We start from the raw sequence: 21,115 nt of genomic DNA, 5'->3' as shown, positions 1-21,115 counted from the left end.
AAGAACCAAAAATAAATTACCTATTGGGCTTCGTTAGACCTTATATGCTTAGTTTCATTTCATTACTTCTGTTTTGAATTTCGATGGATTTACAAGGGGTCAGTCATGTCGAGGTGTCCGCCTTCTATGTAAATGGGACCACAATTTTTAGAAAGACTGTGGTTTTAAATCAAAACTTCAGCTGCTCAAATAGATTTTCCAATTTTTGACGAATTTCTGAAAATTCAAACTTTACCATTTTGGGAGATTCGAGCTTTTTTCCGAAAAATGTGCGCTTATTTAATAAAAATGAATGAAAATTGGTCCCGAAACTAACACACAATTTCCTATAGCTGAAATTCGCAATTTCTGGCCATTCTGCTGCCTCCGAAGCTATTACCAATTTCATCCAGAATTTTAAAAATTTGGGATGCTAGAAATCGCGTCGTGGCTTATCCTCGACCCGATTCTTGGGCGAACGACTCAAGTGCGATTTTTTTCTATCAACATTCTACATTACCTACCAATTCAAGCCTTTTTTGTACTTCATACCCTCCTCTCCCTGGGCTTAGAGAAAAAAAAATCGAAGTACCTAAATTATTTTTTCATTGTTTAAAAAAATTTGTATGAAAATATAAAAAAGTACCTATAATAACCTTCGTTTTAATTTTTTTTTTCTTTTCAAGTAGGTAAGTAATAATGCCCCATAATTCAAAATTTTCAATGTGGCAACCTTTATAAATTTTGTATTTTGAATAATTTTTACCAAAAAAATCAAAAATTCTTTGAAAAAGTTACCAATTTTTTTTTTATTTTTATCAAATTCTTTCATTTTTTTTAGTTTTTATAGCAATTTTTCAATATTTTCATCATTAAAAAAGAAAAATAAGTTCCTTTAGGTGTTTGCCTGGAAATTAGCTCAAATGATGGATAGATTCGTTAGAAAGAACAATAAGCCACAGTTTTATTTTTAGCACCCCAAATTAATTTCCAGGCTTTCGGAGAAATTTTAAAATTCCGGAGGAGTCAAAAATCGTGCTGGGCTTTAGAATGGCTTGAAATTACGGAACTCGGGGGGGGGGGATGGGGGGAGGGGGTAGACAAAATGAAGCTACTCGTGCAAATTTCAAAAATTTCCCAACAAATGGAAACGTTTTGATTATTTTTAAATAAAATATTCTGCTCAAAAAAATACGTTTAAAGTGCCTGCCTGGAAATTAGCTAAAATGTGAATAAATCCTTTGAAGAGGTCTAGGATAATATCACAGCTCAATTTTTAGCAGCCCAAATTGATTTCCACGACTTCTGAAGAAACTTTAAGCTCCATAGAGAGATCGAAAATCGCGTTGGAGACTCCAGAATGGCCAGAAAATGTGAAAATAGGTTCGAGGGAATTTGATATTAGTTTGAGGACTAATTTTCCACCTTTTTTCATTTTTATTTAAAAAAGCATACCTAATTTTCCAAAACTGGTCAATTTTGAATTTTCAAAAATTCTTCACAAATTGAAAAATGAATTTGGGCAAGTGAAATTTTGGTTAAGGGAGGCTTTAGACCATACTTTTTCAAAAAATCACGGTACCATTCAAATCGAAAGCGGAATCTCTGCTACCGACTTGACTAGTTTATTGGGCCTGGGTTTTTTGGGCTTGGCTTCGCTGAGCTCTATTCTGTTGAGCTTACGATTGTATTTGTTTTAACAGAGTTGAATTTGTTGGAATTAGTTTTAAGAAAAATTATCAGATACTTATAAGTACCCACGTAAGTACTTAAATAGGTGAATTCTACCATGAAAACCGAACTAATTAAAGAGTGAAATCAGAAATATTCCAATTTGAGTAATTGAAGAAGAACCTGGCACGGGTGTTCGTTAATTCTTATCATACCTTATCTTTTTTCGGATTCGTTTTATCGCAATAATCAACTTTAAGCCATCAATTAGGTAGGTACATTTTAACCTAATAGTTCAATCGTTCACACTTAAGTAAGTTATAATACAAAAAGTAAAATTACGCAATCCAAATTAAAAAATACCAATTCTATAAAAATACCTACCTACTCAGAAAAATCAAAATAATTCCACGAATTATTAAGTCTTCAATATGCCGATAGTTTCCCCTTCGGAAAAAATTCTCTTCCTATATCTACGTTATTATCCGAAGAAGATATTGAGCTATTCACTTATATAGAAATTCTTTCGAACTATGAACGTGAAAAAATAAACACAGATAACTTATTGATCTTTAGCCAACTAGGTATCGATACACACAATATAATAGACCAGGGTTATTATTGTCGCTATATACTCTATGGCTCCATGGCATCGTCATTCTCACCCAAATTCGTGGCAACAAAGAAAACAATAAAGAAACCCGGGCTCGGTCGGCCGCAGGAAACGCACGTAATTAATTACGGCAGCGTAATCAAAAAATGGCACATAAATACACAGTTTTGCGTCTATTATTTCAAAACGGAAATATTTATTAAAAATTCACTCACTCGGTGCTACAGTTTATCCGTAATTTTACGCTTCCGATTATTAAAACTGAACGAAATAATTATTGTAGGCGGTTTTTCTTTCCATTTTCAAAATATTTTTAATGAAATATACGACGACGACGACGACGACGATGAAAACGACACGAGTGATTGCAATTCAAATGGTCGCTCGTTGCAATTGCTGTAATTCTTTTACTTCTTCCAAGTATAGATACATTAACCTAGTTTTGAAATTCGAACAGGAGTGCATAATATTATTTTGAATTATGTTCGATAAAATGTTTACTATATCTGCGGTCGTCTGCTCGAAACAAACAGCTGTGCTGGGTTATGAAAATTGAAAATTATCCGTAGAGAATTCAGCTACCTACTAACGTGCAAATTTTTCACGTAAAAATATATTTCATTTCTGATTTGAAATAGTTTCATAGGTACGTACCTATACTTAATACCTTAGTAGGGTTGCATATGGGTTGCATATCTCGAAGGATGATTCTAAAAATGAATTTATGTTAGTTTATTTCTGATTGTTGTATTTATATTTTATATGGGTGTTTATTTCGAATGTTTGAGATCATTCGTGCGCCACCACCAGCGTGGATTTTAGTTTGAACGAAGAACTTTCGAATAGGTAGTGGTAGTGGGAATTCAACTATGTATAGGTAAAATTAATAAAAGCAAAAAAAAAACATACAGAAAATTAATTCGCATTTTTTATCTAAAATTTGTCTTTAAAGTTTTTTGCATAGAAAGTTTCTTAAACTATAAGTTCTAAATTTCAAAACAAAAAATTGAAAAATTCTTATAAAATAAGGCTATGGCGCTGGTGATTTCAAAATTTTCAAATTGAATATCAATTTGAACTGTTTAAATATGTTCATTCATAAAACTGAAGCAATTTTTCGTGCTTGGCTTTCACTTTTCTTCTAAGAATAAAAAAAACAGTAATTTATATGCACCATTGAAAGGTCCCAGCCACTGAGGCACTGAATCAGTTCTTTCATTATAACATATAGGTAAACCATGCAACTTATCAATTTTAGAACGAATTCCCCGTTTTAAAAAAAAAATGTATTGATTTAAAAATAAATATGTACCTATCTATAACTATTTTAAAGTAATGATTCGTAATCTTTATCGTTTTGTTATCAAGTTGATAGTTATTGAGATAAACACTTCATTATAATTATTATGTATTTGAAGAATTTTGTTTTTGGAAATCCCTGCTTTATTCTAGGTAATCTGTGAATTGGATGTTCTATTTACTTACTCAACAATCACAGATAATCGATTGTTTATTATTTGGTTCAACAGTAGATGGATATTGGTTTGAGGAACACGTTGTAATTATTATTAGCACCGTCATAAAAATGTACAGTTATTACTACTTCGAATGCCTTAAAAAATCATTGGACAAGGAAACGTAATTTGTTCTTGATCTTTAAAATATTTCAAAAAAAATTTTGAAGAGCACAAAAATACCCAAGATACGCGTCCTAACCTTAATTCGGAAGTGAAAGGCTAAAGTAGTATGGGAATGGACTCTGAACAAAGTTTCCCAGCTTTAAAAAAATATAAAATAAAATAAAATGACAAAATTTTTCAATTTATTTTTGAGACTGCTTTAATCCCCAAATAACCTCTTCTCAAGAAAAAACCTTCAAACAATGCTGACCCTTCAGTACAGAGTTTCCTAGAGTTGAAAAAAAAATTTAAAAGAATAATATTCCTACGTAATAGGAGAAATTTTTTTGGATAATATGAGTGCATACTATATTTTTTAGAGTTTTTTTTTGAAATATTTTTGAAATATGGAATTCATTTTTGTTTTTAATTTTCAAAATAATTTTCAAATTAATTTGATTTTTTTTATCAATGAGTTTTGATTTTTTGACGAGTTTTCCAAGGATAGATAAGTAAATAGGTTAGTTAGATACATATTTTTTGAAAAAGATTCGAAATTATGTTTTTGGAGGTAATCAGATTTGCAATTCATTAAAGAATTTTTGCTATGACGATTTTGAATGAATTTTTTGCGGTGATTTTGAATTAATTTTTTTCATAGTGATTTGGGATAAATTTTTGGGAGTGAACTTGAATAAAATTTTCGGCAGTGATTTAGAACTTCAGTTTTAGTTTAGTAGGTACTAGGTATGGTACCTAGACAATGTTCATTGTGGTAATTTAGAAATTTTTAAATTTCAAAAAATATTTTTACAGTGAAGTAAACTGAGGTAATGTTTTTGTTCCGATTTCAATGGAGTTTTTTGAAATTTATTATAAATGGATTTTTTGGTGTGATTTTGCATTTATTTTTTTGCAGTGATTTTCAATCAACTTTTTGACAATGACAAATTAATTTTCAAACAATTTTTTGACAAATTAATTATTTTCAATCGATTTTTTGGCAAAATAATTTTTAATCAATTTTTTGACAAATTAATTTTCAAATCAACCTTCAAATGAAGTGACCAAATTGCAAACAAAGCGACTAATTAGTTTAAAATAAACCAAACAAAGAGTCTAATCAACTCAAAATAATTGACCTTTTTGAAAATGAACATGTTGCTTGTTGCTATGCACATATAGCTTAGATACCAATAGGTACCTATAATTATGTACCTACTTGATAGTTTTTCATTTTTTTCAACTTTAGGGAGTTCTATCCAGAGAAGCTATTATTTTGGAGGGGGATTGAGGGACTTTTCTTCTTGAAAAAGAGGTTTTTTGAAACAATAAAACATATTTATTTCATTGTATTAATATGTACCTATTCTTAAAAATTTTCTGACTTTGTGAGACCCATTGCTCAGAAGACAGGAAGAGGCATGGAAGAGGGGAGATTTTCCCTTGGGAAGTATGTTATTTGAAAAATTTAAAAATTTTTGTTTTCTAAGAAAAACTTGTATCACTTTTTCTAAAAAGTTGATGGAATTAGTACGTTGCAACATCTTTAAAGTAATTTTTTCAAGTTCTGGCGGATTCAAATAACTGCTCAAAACTTGACGAAAAAAGTTTGCCAAAAATCCCGCTAGAAATATTCAACTGAACTTTATTGGGAGTGACAGGATCAATTTCTGACAAGGGTAGCTCGAAACCACACGAAGATCAGATTTCATGCTGCCCAAATCAGTTTTCGAATTGTAAATATTATCGAATCAGCTTTCCTTGAAAGTAATAATGAATTCCAATTTTTCAACAATTCAAATCAAATGTTGTAGGTAGGTAACATGTTTTTAAAAGGTCAGGACTGGTGAAGAAACGAATATTCAACATTTTATTGCTAGAAACTCCCTAGTATTCAAAAATGATGATTAAGAGTTCCTAATACACATTTCTTTTCTTTTTTTCAAAATTGAAAAATTTATTACAGAATTGAAAAATGAATGGACATCTGAAATGATCCAAGGTAAAAATTGAAAATTCAGTTTCTAAAACCACAATACATAAAGGTTTCATGTTCCACAATATGTTAAAACTTTTTTGCAAATCCTCAAGTTTTTCCAAAATTCATTTTTCTACAGGTATAGGCATCAAAAAAAAAACTTTACTTTTCAAGAATTCATCTTCACTGTACTTCTGATGCATCCCCTCCACTTTTTTAATAGATATCGAAATCCTCAATGTTGAAAATTTTTACACCTTACTAGTAAAAAAGCCAAATTGCCTATGGTATTTCTTTTCAATTGTACGAGTACATATGTGTACATCAACGTTTTCATCTTCTTATTTATACGTTGAAAATCAATGCTACTACTGCTACTAGCCAAAAGTTCCATCTGTATGACTCTCGCCAAAAATATTAGAGAAAATTTCGTGTCTTGTAAAAATCTCCAAACTCGAAGATCTTAAAAATGACTCACATTTCAACTTTTTCGTCTGGACATTTTCTGATCGAAAGATCACGTCTCTCATAAGTCACAATTACAAGGGTACACCAAACACACAACTACATATCTATTTACTTTAAACACGGTGAGAGCAATTCGACACCACGTACAAGCCCACTAGAAAGATTTGAAAATGAAACCGCGTATCATGGCATCGTCGCCACCACGAGATAAATATCGGCAATTGTGTATCCGGTAAGAACCCTTACACACTAGTGCTACCGAATTACCTGCCCTGCCAGTTCTCCAGCTCGATTCATTGATAAAGAATCGATGTCTGAAGATTAACTCGATCTGAGATAATTTCCGGTGCGCCATCACGCCGCGCTACGTTCCGATATACCAAAACAAATACACAAAACCACTCCTCAGGGTTTTGGGAGCCTTGTCAGCGTGCGATGTGCTGTACAGCTAGTCAACCTCATTTATGAATTAAATTCCACCTCTCACTCAGCTCGACTGACCGCTGACGCTGGTGAGTGGTGAATTAAAAACACACCGTAGCGTATACGACTACGATGAGAGAGACTAGGACGAGAATCCTTCTCGTCGAAAGGAAGTTAAAAGAAGAAGATAACATCAGATGACCAATAGATTACCTGCCGAGAGAATTTTTCCATTATTCGAGTCTATGAAAAAGCGAAAACGTAATCACCTACCCTTAGTATTATTTAAACTGTGAAGCAAACGGGCGATTTTCGGACAACACCTAATGTCCTCCTAAATAGCTCTGGCGACAGGTTTTTTATATCATTTTTAAGCTGTTCATTGTGATTAAAATTATTTCACTCGGGGGTTACCAAAATTTCCACGACGAGGTCATCTTTATTAGGTATTGCTATACACAGCGTGACGCAAGGATTGCAAGCCCAAGTGTCTGGATCGCTTCATTAACACCTCGTATACCTTATACCTTCAAATTGATTCGATGGAAACTTACCTATAACAAAAGAAAAACACAATTGAAGTTTTAAAATCACTTTACCCCGTAAATGGCTTTCTAATCGTACCTAAGTATACATTAATCTGGCAGGTACACAATAAAAAAGAGAGAGAGATATATACCTTTACCTTTACCTATCCTTAGTACCCCTGCCATTCTTTAAGGGTGGCCCCTCCTCGGGTGCTTGACAACAATGTGTAACAAGGTAGAATAATAAATACTAAAAGGTTTCGCTGGGAGATTCGACAACCCTTGATATTACGTCCCTTTAACTTCCTGACTTACCTCTCGTCTTGGAATTAGGTTATACAATACCGATGTAGTAGAATAAAAGAACCACAGAGTCTTTGTTGGGTAAATATTACATTGAGAAGAGACGACTGGGCCTTGTGGACAGACGACGCCTAATTTCTAACCCTCTTATCCGCGACTCTGATAAGAAAACTGTTTGTGTACAGGAAAATGTTGTAATTTTTTAGAAACACAGAAACACGTTTACCGTTGATTAAAATACTTGTAATTTTTTCGTAGAATTTCTCAGCATCTTCTCCCCCGCGCCTACTGGGCAAAGATAAACGCCTTTTATTCAATAACTACCGCCTCGACGACCACATAATCAACGTTAAATACCCAAGTTTACGTTGGAGTAACGAAGACAGCGAGTATTTGCTATTATTTTTAACATAGGAGTAGGTAAATGATGAGAAAAATTCAATTGAGAAATTATTCGGCGGCGACAAAACGACGATAAATGCTTTTTAAAAAGGGCATTTTTGGCTTTAGAAGGGGAGAAAATACCATACATGCCCAACCTCACAAATAGTTTCGAATACTTGTATCAATTCATAATGCTCATTGCTCACCTTTATGACCGCGGTTCAATTGAACGAGAATCATTAGTAGGTAATTCGTGGGAAATAAACAGTTGATGCTCGTTCAAAAAATATAAGAAAATATGGACCTAACAAGTTGATATAGGTAAGAATGGGGTTGTATGTATTCAAAACTAATCTATAAATTAGATGGATACCTATTTCTTATACAAAGATCATTTCCACAGACTTTCTCTTCATATGATTGAAATAGTTGGTATTTTTTAAAATAATCTTTAGGCTACCTATCCCAATTTCACATTTTTTTAAAACGATAGTTTATAAATCATTTTTACAAAATTTTATTCCATTTCAACAACGCTTGATTAATTTTCGGTAATTTTCAACATATTTTTTAATATTTCGAGCATTTTCATTTTTTATGACAATACCTACTTTATCTAATTTTCTGGACGTTTCGTCAAGTTTCAATCAATTTCAGATAGATATTTGTATGGCTTTACGAGCAATTTTCAATGAATTTAGTTCAATTTTGCCAAAAATGTCATCACTTTATTATGATATTATTTATTTTCAGTAATTTTTGTGCCGATTACCCAGTTTTTTTGGATGCTTTGAACACTTTTCTTAAAAATTTTCCCCATCTTGATAAAATTTGATTCGTTTTTCGTAACTTTTGATTTTTTTTACAATTTTTTGAGCATTTTTCCACGTCATTTTACTCAAATATTTCATTTTCAACCACTCTGGAGCCTCCAGCGAAATTCTCTATTTTTTTTCAAAAATTTTGTATTTTTTCACAAGAGATGGAAATTAATTTGGGTACCAGAAAGTCGAATTGTGGCTTATTCTCGACTTGCTTAACGAGTTTATATGCATTTGGGGTTGAGCAAAATATGAAAATGTCAAACACTTTTAAAATGTGTATTCTGGGAGACAATTTTGAAATTTGTCCAATGGCTGTATCTTTTCTAAGACAATCCTCTCCCTCCCCCCCCCACCATTACAATTTTACGTACCAACCATTTTGAGCCATTCTGGAGCCTCCGGAACGATTTTCAACTTACCTGAAGACGACACGGAATATGTAAATTTGAGTTGCTTGAGAATAAGCAACAACTTGATTTCTAGCAGCCCAAAATAATTTTGGCACAATTGCCGGATAAATCGAAATTTTTGGAAAAATCGAATAGTATGCTGGAGGTTCTAGAATTTCTGGAAATTTTCTGAAATTCTGCACGAAGGAGTTGATATTAGTTCCGGACTAATTCTAACCGCATTTTTACTGAATTAATTTTCTTTTTCAAGCATAAATCGCCAAAAATGGCCAAGTTTAAGATCACCTACTAAAACTCACCAAAAAAATTGAATAACGAATTAAGGTAACTGAATTTTGATTATTTGGGGGCTTGGAACATGCGACTAATTGTATAGTTTTTCTCAATTAGGCCATTCTGGAGTCTACCTCAATTTTCCAATTTTCTTAAGAAATTTCAAATCCTTCTGGAAATCTAAAAATAAACGATTAGAACCTATAACGTTGATTGATGGTCATTAGCTATCCTCTAGATCCTTTTTAGAAGTTCACTTTCAGTTTTAGTCCTTCCAGAGCGATTTGAGATTTCTGGAGAAAATTGAAAAATTGCTGGAGGCTCAAGGATGGCTCAAAACCAAAAATTGTAGGTGTATAGAAGTTGAATTGAAGAAATTATCCACGTTGATTCACTTTGCTCATAAAAAAGTTTGAAAATTGCACTTAGAAGAGTTTTTTTTAACCGTCATTGTGCAAGGGGTCTGTGAGGCCCCACGTGTATTTTCAATGCAAATACGTTGTTGCCACTAAATTAAGTGCATGTTCACCTTATATAATTGTTACCTTATCAGATGATACCTAATTCACGCTTCACAACATTAAACTGAGCTGCATTACTTGAATAATTACCTAACACAAACGATGACCATTTTTAAGAGTTTTTTTTTTGTTGTAAATTGGAAACCAGAGGGAGAGGCACTTGTTTCTTGTTAACCGGCGTATGGCGGCTTAGCGGAGAACAAAACTATCATCACCAACGTGTAGGTGGGACTTCCACCAACACAACGCTATATCCGCGAGCCCCTCTTATCTATTCTATTCATTGTGAAGTGTGACCCGCAACATTACATATTAAAAAGAGCGAATTTGAGGATGTTCACCTTAAGGCGTCTAAGGAGCTGATCGTGTCCATGATACTTTATGCAATTACAGCACCTTAAGGTGAATGTATTCATTTTAAGCTGGCATCATGAAAGGTTGCGTCTTCAAAACACTTACGGAAGTCTTAAAACATGCTGCTTCGATCCAGATTAGTTTCATTCAAATCTAAACTTATTTTTCGACCAGTCACACGAAATGAGGCTATACTAACTAAATTCCTCCCCTACAAGTGTGTCCCATTACACCTCTTCGGCTAGTTGAAAATTGATCAAATATTTTCATCTCTTTCTAATCAAAATGCTTAACGAAACTTTGAAATACTAAGTATAGATATACAGTTGAGAAATGGAGAAAAGCAAGGACGAACGAAAATTTCCTTTCACTACTCAAATGGCGTGATCCATCTCTTCATTCTTCATCACTTTGAAAAACACGATCAAAAAGAAAAATGTAACGACCAAACTCACCTCGTCCTTCGTGCAAACCTTTACTCACATTCGTTCTCCCAAATACCCAAAGCTCTACTCGAACGTATCGAAATTGCGCTACTTTGGCCGCCTTATTCGGCCGCATTTACCACAAATTATCATCCGGCAACTACACAGACAAGGCACAGTTAATACTCGACAGAAGACCTGCAATCCTGCATTAGTACATAAACCGCCGGCACCACCGCCACCGAGCACAAGTTTCCCATCTGCTGATGATCTTCGCTATGCCGCATTATAATACGTAAAACCGCTATCGACGATATCGATTATCTTGTCTTCGTTGGACAAACAAGCAGCATACAAATGACTATACGATTCGATCCATTTACAATTGAACAAAGTCAATAACGCGTGGCTTTACGCTGAATTGCCATCTCAAAGCATTTAGCTTAGGTACTGTACGTTAGCCTGTGTGTCGTGGAGAGTCGTGTGAATTAAAAATCCTCTTTCAATGGCCCGCGGATACAGAAGAGTATTTAATCTGAACATTATTAATGAATCGAGTCCAGGGTGAATGGGGTACCTACATTGTCGAGGTATAAAGAGGGTGCGTCTGCCAGGACAAGTGAAAAAAATCCCTCGTAAATACTCCCCCGGTTTTGGTATACATACCTATAGTGTATTTCTCGACCTTTCACCAATATTGTAGATGACACATTGACGTAAATGCCGTTAGACCGCCCTTGAAGACTTAATCCGTTCTTTTCACAAACATCACAACTGAGAAAGCGCACGAAATAATATAAAGTCGCACAGGAAATGCTGCTTCGTACAAATTAAACGTTTCAAAACTGTCTTTCGAAGAAGTTATTAAAATCTAATAACACCAACAACGGCGACGCCAAGTTCGATTCATTTTTTAATACAGTTACGGTTTTTTCTTCACATTTTTTTTTCCTTTCATGCTTTCATCTTTCGAGATATTTAGTTTCTTTTATAGAACTACCTACACTCGGATGAAATGCAATGTACCTATAGTACGAGTAAGTATACGAAAGAGATGATCCTGACAGTCTTTGGGCACGCAGGCACTTAGCTTCTGTGCATCTACATAACTCTGGTCTATCAAAGATTGATGTTTGAAAATTTATCACCTATGGATTTACGGAAATTATTATCATTTTATAACCTTCTTCACCCTTCGTCCAGCTGTATAAAAGTCGCCGTGAATAAATACATAAGTATACTCGTACACCTGACTACCTACCTACCTACCTACCTATACTTTTATAAGCGTGACCATCAAACAGTGTGACCAAAGCGGTTACCAAAACCTAATGGTAATGAAATTACGACGCGTTTAAACAAAACTTGGTTTACCTTTAATTGTAACAAATGAGGACATTAATCGTTTCCGTCAATAAAAACCGCGCACTGTCGAGAACTATGCGTTCCTGGTAGCACATCTATAATCTTCTCACATAACGTGTGTAACGCGTATGTTGTTGTATATGTATTGTTACTACATTATAGGAATTCATTATCGAAGAAGGCTCTCTTAAAAAGGTAATAAAATTACTGCACATTTTCCATATTTCATGGAAAACTCGCGTACCTGTACCTGATTGGTTTTTAAGTATGTGCGAATGATGATAGGTATTAGAGGTACCGTATGTGTCTGGGTTCGACCGTTTTAAAGGCGAATTTCATCATTTTCATATAGGTGTCAATTTTTGTATTTTTGAATCATTCCATTATTACCTACTTGTTAATGTCTTCGAGTTTTAGTCTTTGAGTATAAAAGACGTTTGATTTAGACGAATTTTTGGGAACTCATGGGCTGCCTCCCAAAATATGTACAGAAGGGCTCTGACGAGACTCTTTGGCTGTTGAATCCATTTTATCGCGGTTCCTTTTGCTAAAATTTGTGGGAAAAGAGCGCGACGGTCAATATGTACATTTAAAAAAAATCAAAAATGATCCAAAGATCACCTTAGATCAACAAAACGTGATCATTTTTACGATTTATAATTTGTTTGGTCCTCTGATGAATTCAAAAATGTGCTGACCTAAATTTTCAAATTTCATCTTCGAACTAAATTCATTTTTGATATATCAGAAGTACAGAAGTCCTGCAAAAAAAAAGAAAAGCAACACAAAATTTCTGAGCCTTTCTCATTTTTTTTTTTTTGAAGATACTTTAAGCAAAAACTGTACAATTTTGACAATGAGGTAACTTTTCGGAGTGTCCACCTTCGATTCAAACGGGGTGGCGATTTTTGGAAATCGTATTGGTCCAAGCCCCCAAATAATCAAAAATTCAGTTGCCTAAATTTATTTTTCGATTTTTTTGACGAGGTTTAGTAATAATGTAAAAATGCGACGAGAATTAGTCCGGAATTAATATCAACTCCTTCGAACAGAATTTTAGAAAATTTCCAAACATTCTAGAACCTCATCCAGCATAGTTTTCGATTTTTCCAAAAAATTTTGATTTCTCCTGCAATTGTGGCTAAATTATTTTGGGCTGCTAGAAATCAAGATTGTTGCTCATTCCCAATTTGTTTTACGAGTTTATTCACATTTGAGCCGATTTTTTAGCGGTCATCCTTGATTGTGTTTTTTAAATTTTTTATGAAGTAGGTACCTGCCTAATTACTTTTTTTCGAATAGCTCAAAATAGTAGATACGTAAAATTATAATGGCGGGGGAGGGAGGGTGGTGATTGTCTTGGAGAAGATACACAGCCATTGGGCAAATTTCAAAATGCTCCCTCAGAATATAAAAATTTTCGATTTTTTTTCATTTGCTTAAATTTGTTGGTCAAAATAACAGAGTCGAGATGTCCGTCTGGGAATCATCCGAAATGGGTACTATAAACTCATTGAGTAGGTCGAGAATAAACCACAATTCGATTTTCTGCCACCCACATTAATTTCCATGTCTTTTGCAAAAGGGTTTACAATATTAAAATTTTGAAAAAAATCAAAAATTACAGAAACCAACCAAATTTTACCAAGATAGGGATAAATTTTGAGAAAATTTCATCAAAAATAAGAAAATATGTTTGAATCATTTAAATGATGCCACTAACCCATAGTACTCGAGTGGATGAACAAAAAATGATATTATGGCCAATTGCCTATCTTCAAAATTGAAGGGGCAAACCTGATTCAAAATTTCCAAATTTCGAGTGCCCCAAATTTGCGTTTTGAAATTGTGCTTGCCCCTTCAATTTTGAAGATAGGAAATTGGTCATAATAATATTTTTTGTTCGTCCACTCGAGTACTATGGGTTAGGCGCATTATTTGAATGATTCAAATATTTTCTTATTTTAGAAGGATTTTTTAAAACAGGTAAATTTTAGTTCAAAAATGGGGTAATTTCTTCAATTTGCAGACAGTAAGAAAATGTTTGTATCATTTAAGTAATGCTCCTAACCTATAGTACTTGAGTGGATGAACAAAAAATGTAATCATGACCAATTACCCATCTTCAAAATTGAAGGGACAAGCACAATTTCAAAACTCAAATTTGGGGCAATCAAAATTTGGAAATTTTGAATCAGGTTTGCTCCTTCAATGTTGAAGATAGGCAATTGGTTATAATATCATGTTCTGTTCGTCCACTCGAGTATTATGGGTTAGGGGCATCATTTCAATGATTCATACATTTTCTTATTTTTGATAAATTTTTCAAAATTGGTAAATTTTCGATTTTGCGGAGCACGTAGCCCCTTCATTTTACAAGATAGGCAACTTATCATAATAACGTATTTTGTTCGTCTCCTCAAGTACTATCTACTGTATGTACAGTTGAATGTAACCAGACGACTCCGGATTCATTGATGTGTGGGAGTTGAATTGAAGGAATTATTCAAATTGATTCATTATACTCAAAAAAATGTACATTTCATGAAAAAGCTTAAAAATCGCCCTTACAAAATTTTTAAAAATTTACCAAAATATCCAAAAATGAGCTTCAGGACCAAAAATTCTAATAACGGTGGTTTCAAGACATGCTCTCTTTAAATCGGAAAGTTCAATTTTAAAAGGTTCCTGTTGTCAGAACCAAAATATTTTTTTAATTTTTGGAGAATTCTTGAAAATTAGGTACAAGTTTTTTATAAGTTTTACTTCTTGTGTTACAAAAAATATGTACCTAATAGGTAGATAAGAAATCGTAAGATTTCAGCAAAAAACAATTTTTGAAGTCTCCTTTATCTTCTAAGGTCAATCACATCAAATTTCAACGTTTTAGCAGTATATTCGTAGTCGTACCTAAACCTATACCGGCATCGTTAGAAGAGATTTTTATTTATACTTGTCTTATAGAAAAATTTTACATCCAACTAGGTACATCCAAATTAATCCTGGTTTTATAAAATTTTGACCCAATTGGATCAGATTTAGATTTTATTGTAACAAATCACATCTGCAATAAATAAAATTACAAGATCTAGGTACCTACTTACTTACTTAAGAAAAAAGTTTTGAATTCAATAAACCTAAATTATAATTTCGGATTTCATGACATACATATTTATCTGATTGAATCAGAATCTAATGAGATCCCAACTAGATCAAATTTCCCCAGATTTGAAAAAATGTTTATCCAGTTGAATTAGAATTTACCTAGGTAAGTAATCAAAATCAAAAACCACTTTTAGGGTCATGTTGACTTGTTAAAAATTTGCAAATCGCTGGTATTTTTGGGTAAATTCGTGGTTTGAAATTTTTTTCTTCTCAAACATTTCGCATTAATCAAACCAAAGCGTGAACAAATACCATTTCTGAAACTGGGGAAATATTTTGGAACGCAGTGGTGGCAACTTTTGGTCATTATTGCCAATTTCAAAATTTTGAAAAAACAGCAAAAAAATTATAAATTTTTTTGGTTTTTTAAAATTGGCAATAATGCGAAAAATTGGCACCACTGCGTTCCAAAATATTTCCCCAGTTTCAGAAATTATATTTTTCCACGTTTTGGCTTGATTATCTGATGCAAAGCATTTGAGAAGAAAAAATGTTCAAAACACGAATTTACCCAGAAATAAGCGATTTGCATATTTTTAACCGCTCAGTGAAACTCTAAAAGTTGTGTTCGATTTTGAAGGCAATAGCGTAGGTCGACGCAGTATTTTTCTCAAAACAGGTTGTGCAGGGGCTAGAGTGAAAAAAACTTGATTTTTTTCGAGAATGCCACCACATTGAGAACCCAGATCTCCCCTCCAGGAGAATTTCCGAAGCCAAAAATTTTTCTGAGCATCTAATTTTCAATTTAAGATGAAGGTCTCCACGGTTAAAGTTCTCCAACTTTTTTTCTTTTTGCGATCCACCCCTAATCCTTAATATGTAAAATTTTGTCGAGAAAAGCACTCATTAATATTTGAGCAATTTTCAAAAAAAAAATCGGTTCTTTCGTTATTTTTAAAATTTATTTATCTAGATTACTCGATCACATACTTATTCACATTAATACCTGAGTGACTGCGTAATTAATACTGGGTCCCGTCATACGTACAAAATTAACGCCGGAATCATTTCAAAAACTTTTCACAAGTGTTAAAAACTCGAAGAACATAAAGACTCGAAAGTTTCACGTATTTTTTTTTTCATTCATCGCGTGTACTACTGCGTTCAACCTTCGAAAATTATCAGGTAATTTGTACTAGTGAGAGAAAAACCGCTACTTAAAGTGATTCTATACAGCGAAGGAAAAGAAACTAGGAGTAATTCTTAAATTAATTTTCATAATAGTCGGAAATTACGGTGTCTGTTAGCGATCCGTATTTCACGCAGCGCGCACTTACCGACAAATTGATTTATTGAGAAGTTGTTGGACAGAATGAGAGACAGAGACGTATAGGTGAACGTCGTGACGTACCGTGGGAACCGGTTGAAAGATGACCACGTTATACAATCACCCCGTGACAATTTTCCTCACCAAGATTCCCTCAAGACCTCAGTGCTGTGTTTTTTTCATCAACCTGGTCGCGTAGTTTAGAATTTTTGAAACAAGTCATTGTCCTGTGGCAGCTTGTCGTAATTGATTTGAAAGGTAAATGTGCTAGATCAGCAGAATTTGTGAACGTTTTACAATTAGAATTGTGATGAGGGTGGTCTTTTTTTTTTAGCCCTCTTGCAATTTTTGAATGACGAATTTTGAGATATTATGAAAATATATGATTTGTCATGTCGATTGTTACTAATTTGAGAGGGCCCAGTTCAAAGACCTGCCTTATTTATTTTTTAGATTTGAGCATCTAAGTAGCTCTTTTTGCTGTGCCCCAAATCCCTTCAATTTCAATGTTGACCCTGCTCCGTGAATCAATTGCGACCATTTCCGAAAAAATTTGAAACCTGATGTCCAAAAATAAAGGTATTCCAGATCTGCAAATACTCAACCATTTTCACATATCTCCAAATTTCGTTTCGAATGATAAAATCACTTCAAAATTACGACATCCAGAGCAAAGTTGATGTTTTTTTTTCACCATCATAAATCGTCCTTAGTTTATAGGATATTTTTCGAAGGTGAATTTTTTGGTAATAATTTCAATAAAAACATATCTTGTAAATCACGTCCTATACCGTTGCCGTGTAAAAAAAAACCATTCCCAGTAGAGAGATGTGGGGAAAAAAAGTTACACTGTGCAAATCAATCTGGAAGATGGTGTTTACCGCAGCCTTCGACGACGGCCGCGCCATCATCACGGGCACTAAGAGCCTCTATAAGAGATAATCAATTTTCGTTTGTTTGTTCTGCATTATACCGTGAAATGAACTGGTTCGATAGTATTTGTATTGTAGGTCGGCGGCTATCTCATTCTTGTTGGACGTTAACTCGAAAGAAGATATCACACTTCTATTGAATTATACACGATAGAGTCTGCGCTGGGGGGCGAAGAGTGAAGCGAAGGGATGAGCGAATGCTGAATTCTCTCATAGCTACGGATGGGTGAAGAGTTTAGGTAGTTTTTATAAACAATTTAACGCCTAGTCATTCCTCAGCCAATATGACAGAACAGAAACGTCTTTATCGAAAAGTTTTATTACACTTTGTTCTCTTCTTCTCTCAGTGTTTTCCTTTAGGTCGATTAATTTCTCGATATAATCAACTGTAGCGAGTCGATCGAACAAAATTCTTCAACATCGAGTACCCAGTTGTAAATAGAAAAAAACTTGCCGCCTACCAGCATCATCCTCATCGTTCTCCAATACGAGAAAATTGAACAATTGTGATACTCTCTATCACCCTTGTTATTTATACCCACACGTTCTCGTTCTCGTATTTTTGAGTACTGTACTATACGATAAAAAAAAATACTGGCATACAATTTCAGGGTGTAGTATGGGTTAACTGGTACTAAATAGGCCTTTGGGACAATACCATTATCGAATAGCCGTGCAATGTAAACAAAAAAACGCATCGAAATGGCAACCGTTCTGTCTACACATCATCTCTGTAAGTATTAATGCTGGTTCCAATGTCATTATCGCAGTTTATGGCTTTTGCACCTTTTCGCGTGTTTAATGGATATAAATGCAATACCAACGAGTAAATTAAATATTTACGAGCATTTCCCTTCTATTAAATATTTCCAGGTTGCGTTTTTTTTGCACCGATGCGATGCTTTGACGAGTAGGTACCGTATACATTTTATCTACCGATTTTTCGTTTCATTAATGAAGACTGCAGAAGAACTGAAAACTAAATTTAGCATACTTAATGCTGTGGTGGAGTGAAGGAAGGGATGTGATTTTTTGTTTTTTAACGAGGACCTTTCTAATCACATTTCAGAGCAACCTGAAGAACAAAAGATTATATAGCTAAAGGAAGTACATATATTTTTATGATCAATTAAATTCAAAAATTATGAATTTAATATTGGCCACCCCTTCATCCGAACTTCTTTCTATGATTCATGAATTTCTGAAAGATATCTTGATTTTTTAATCCACATTGACGAATTTTTAAAAATCCAAAATTCATCATTTTCAGCAATTTAACTTAAAAAAATTCGTCCTTAATCAGCAAAAATGATGAACGTTAGATAGCCCTGATACTAATATTCCCCCCCCCCCGGGAATCCGAATTTCGTCGTTTCGAATCATTCTGAAGTCTCAAACACGATTTTCAATTCCATTTTTAAAATACGTCTTCATTATAATTTTTAAAAATTTTCAACTTTGAGCTTTCGTCTTTGAAGTTTGAATTCTACTTCAATTAGCTACCAACGTTGACTCTCCAATATTCATTTTCTCAAATCCAACCACTTGAAAATTACGAAAGGTCCCCCCACCTTGCCACCCTTTCCCCTCCGGTTCTGGGACAGAAATGACAATCGTGAACTTCGCTAGACCATCAAAGTAAACTCGTAAGAAAAAATTGAACGAAATCGACGGATTGAACTTTATTTTGGTTCAAGTCAGCCAATTAAATTTCACAGCTCATTCCATAGATTTTTCAAGTAAATATACAGCAATTCTTACTATATTTTTCTAGTTTTACTGGCGGAAAAAAATGGAAATTCGAGTAAGAGGGAGAAAACGGTATCTTTCAGAGTGTCCATCTAATTTCTGGAAATGATTTTCCCTGACTTTTCCAGGTTTTCCAGACCAATTTTTCCAGACTTTTTAATCAAATAAAAACACTGTTAAAAATTATTTTCCCCCTTGCATTAAAAAAAACACGTTTTTCAACATATTTGGTTCCAAGGACGAAATTATACCGAGCAACGCGAGGGAAATTTTAACCAAAATAAGTACAATAAAACTACTAACTTGGAATTATAAAAAATTACAGATCAACATGTTCAAAAAATTCCCTGGCTTTTGAGGGAAAATTGCTCAAAATTTCTGAAATTCCCTGACTTTTCTCTGACTTTTCCAGACGGCCGAAATTCCCTGACTTTTCCAGGTTTTCCGAGTTTTCCAGACGTGTGGACACCCTGATCTTTAAACGACGTAAGCATGAAATGGAATTTTTTCAGCCTTCAAATTCATATTTAAGTCTCGATCTTCTCAATGTTGTTGATTCTCAAGCCCGAGAATCTTCGGAGGAAGATGAGCTACATTTTTACTGCGAAGGTATCACCAAATCAAATACTACCCACTCTCTCTTCTCCCTTTTCCTTACCTCCCAAAAACGTTGTTTTGGATCGTCAACTCAATTTTCAATTACTTAATTTAGAAAAAAACGAATTCAGGGGGAAATTTCAGAATAACTGGAAAATATCTCAGATCACTAGAGAATATAAAATTGAGGAAAAAAAAGATTTTTTATGATTTTCTTCAACTTTTTTAGACTTACAGAGCATGAAATTTTTTCAAATTTTGAAAATGACAAAAATATTAACATAAAAGACCTTTGAAACTTAATTTTATTGGTACGTACATTTAAAATATAGGTAAGTTTTAAAATTTTTAGGCATATTCTAATTCTTATTCCATTCATTTAAGTCCCCATCTTACGTCTCTTCACTAAAGATTCGTTCAAAAACTTTCAAATGTCAGGAAATCAATATAAAAAAGGAATCTCATTCTAAGAATGTCTTAAAATGCTTTACGAGCAGTTCCTTATCTTGAAAAAATTGAAACAGATTCCCAATGTTTTTGCATCAACAGCAATTAAATTGAATAAAAATTAAATGATACCTACCTAAAAATGCTCGAAAGAATTTCAAATCTAAAAGGTAAGATAGATTACATGATAATTTAATAATAAAGTGTTTGCTTTTTGTATCTTTTAAAATAGGAATAAGAGAGACAAGAGACATTATAATTTTAGATTCTCTCCTGGGCCATCGTCATCATTTCTGCAATTTCTTTCTTAATATTTTTTTTTTCTAATGAATTTGGAGCAAAATACAAATTTAGGAAGCAAAAAAATGAGTGACACTCAAGCCATAACAGTCAATGTATTGGTCAAACAAAAAAATGAAATTATTGAAATTTTACAACAATAATAATATAATAAAAATTTTAAAAAACAGCAGTAGCAAAAATTGCAAAGTTTGAATGTCAAGACAAAAATTTTCATCTTATTTTCGAAAATTAAAAAAAAAACATGTTTGTTATTTAAAAAAATAGATTAAGTACCTACCTACCAGAATTGAAAATATGTAAATTCGGAAAAATTGAGTTAATGTTTTCAATTTATTTTCACTCAGGCCTTTTTTTTCCTAACCTATTTTCCATAGGTAGGTAAGCCAAACCAGAAAAATCTCCCTATTTTTCATTTTCCTTTTTTTTTTTTTTTTTTTTAAATATTTTTGAGATATAAATAGTGAAAAAAACATTAAAAACTGATAAAATTATCAACTTCCTTCCTTCAATCTAAA

General features: G+C 33.3%; 1 protein-coding gene across 2 annotated transcripts in view; it reads right to left on the bottom strand.

Moving 5' to 3' along the window:
* Positions 1-21,115, bottom strand: part of L (Lobe) — a 161,731-nt gene that overhangs the window by 56,590 nt on the left and 84,026 nt on the right. The gene's annotated exons all lie outside the window — the stretch shown is intronic.

Source organism: Planococcus citri, chromosome 2 (assembly GCF_950023065.1).
Source record: "Planococcus citri chromosome 2, ihPlaCitr1.1, whole genome shotgun sequence".
Classification (NCBI taxonomy): Eukaryota; Metazoa; Arthropoda; class Insecta; order Hemiptera; family Pseudococcidae; genus Planococcus; species Planococcus citri.
Note: the sequence above shows the minus strand (reverse complement) of the source record. Positions and strands in the feature narration are given on the sequence as shown.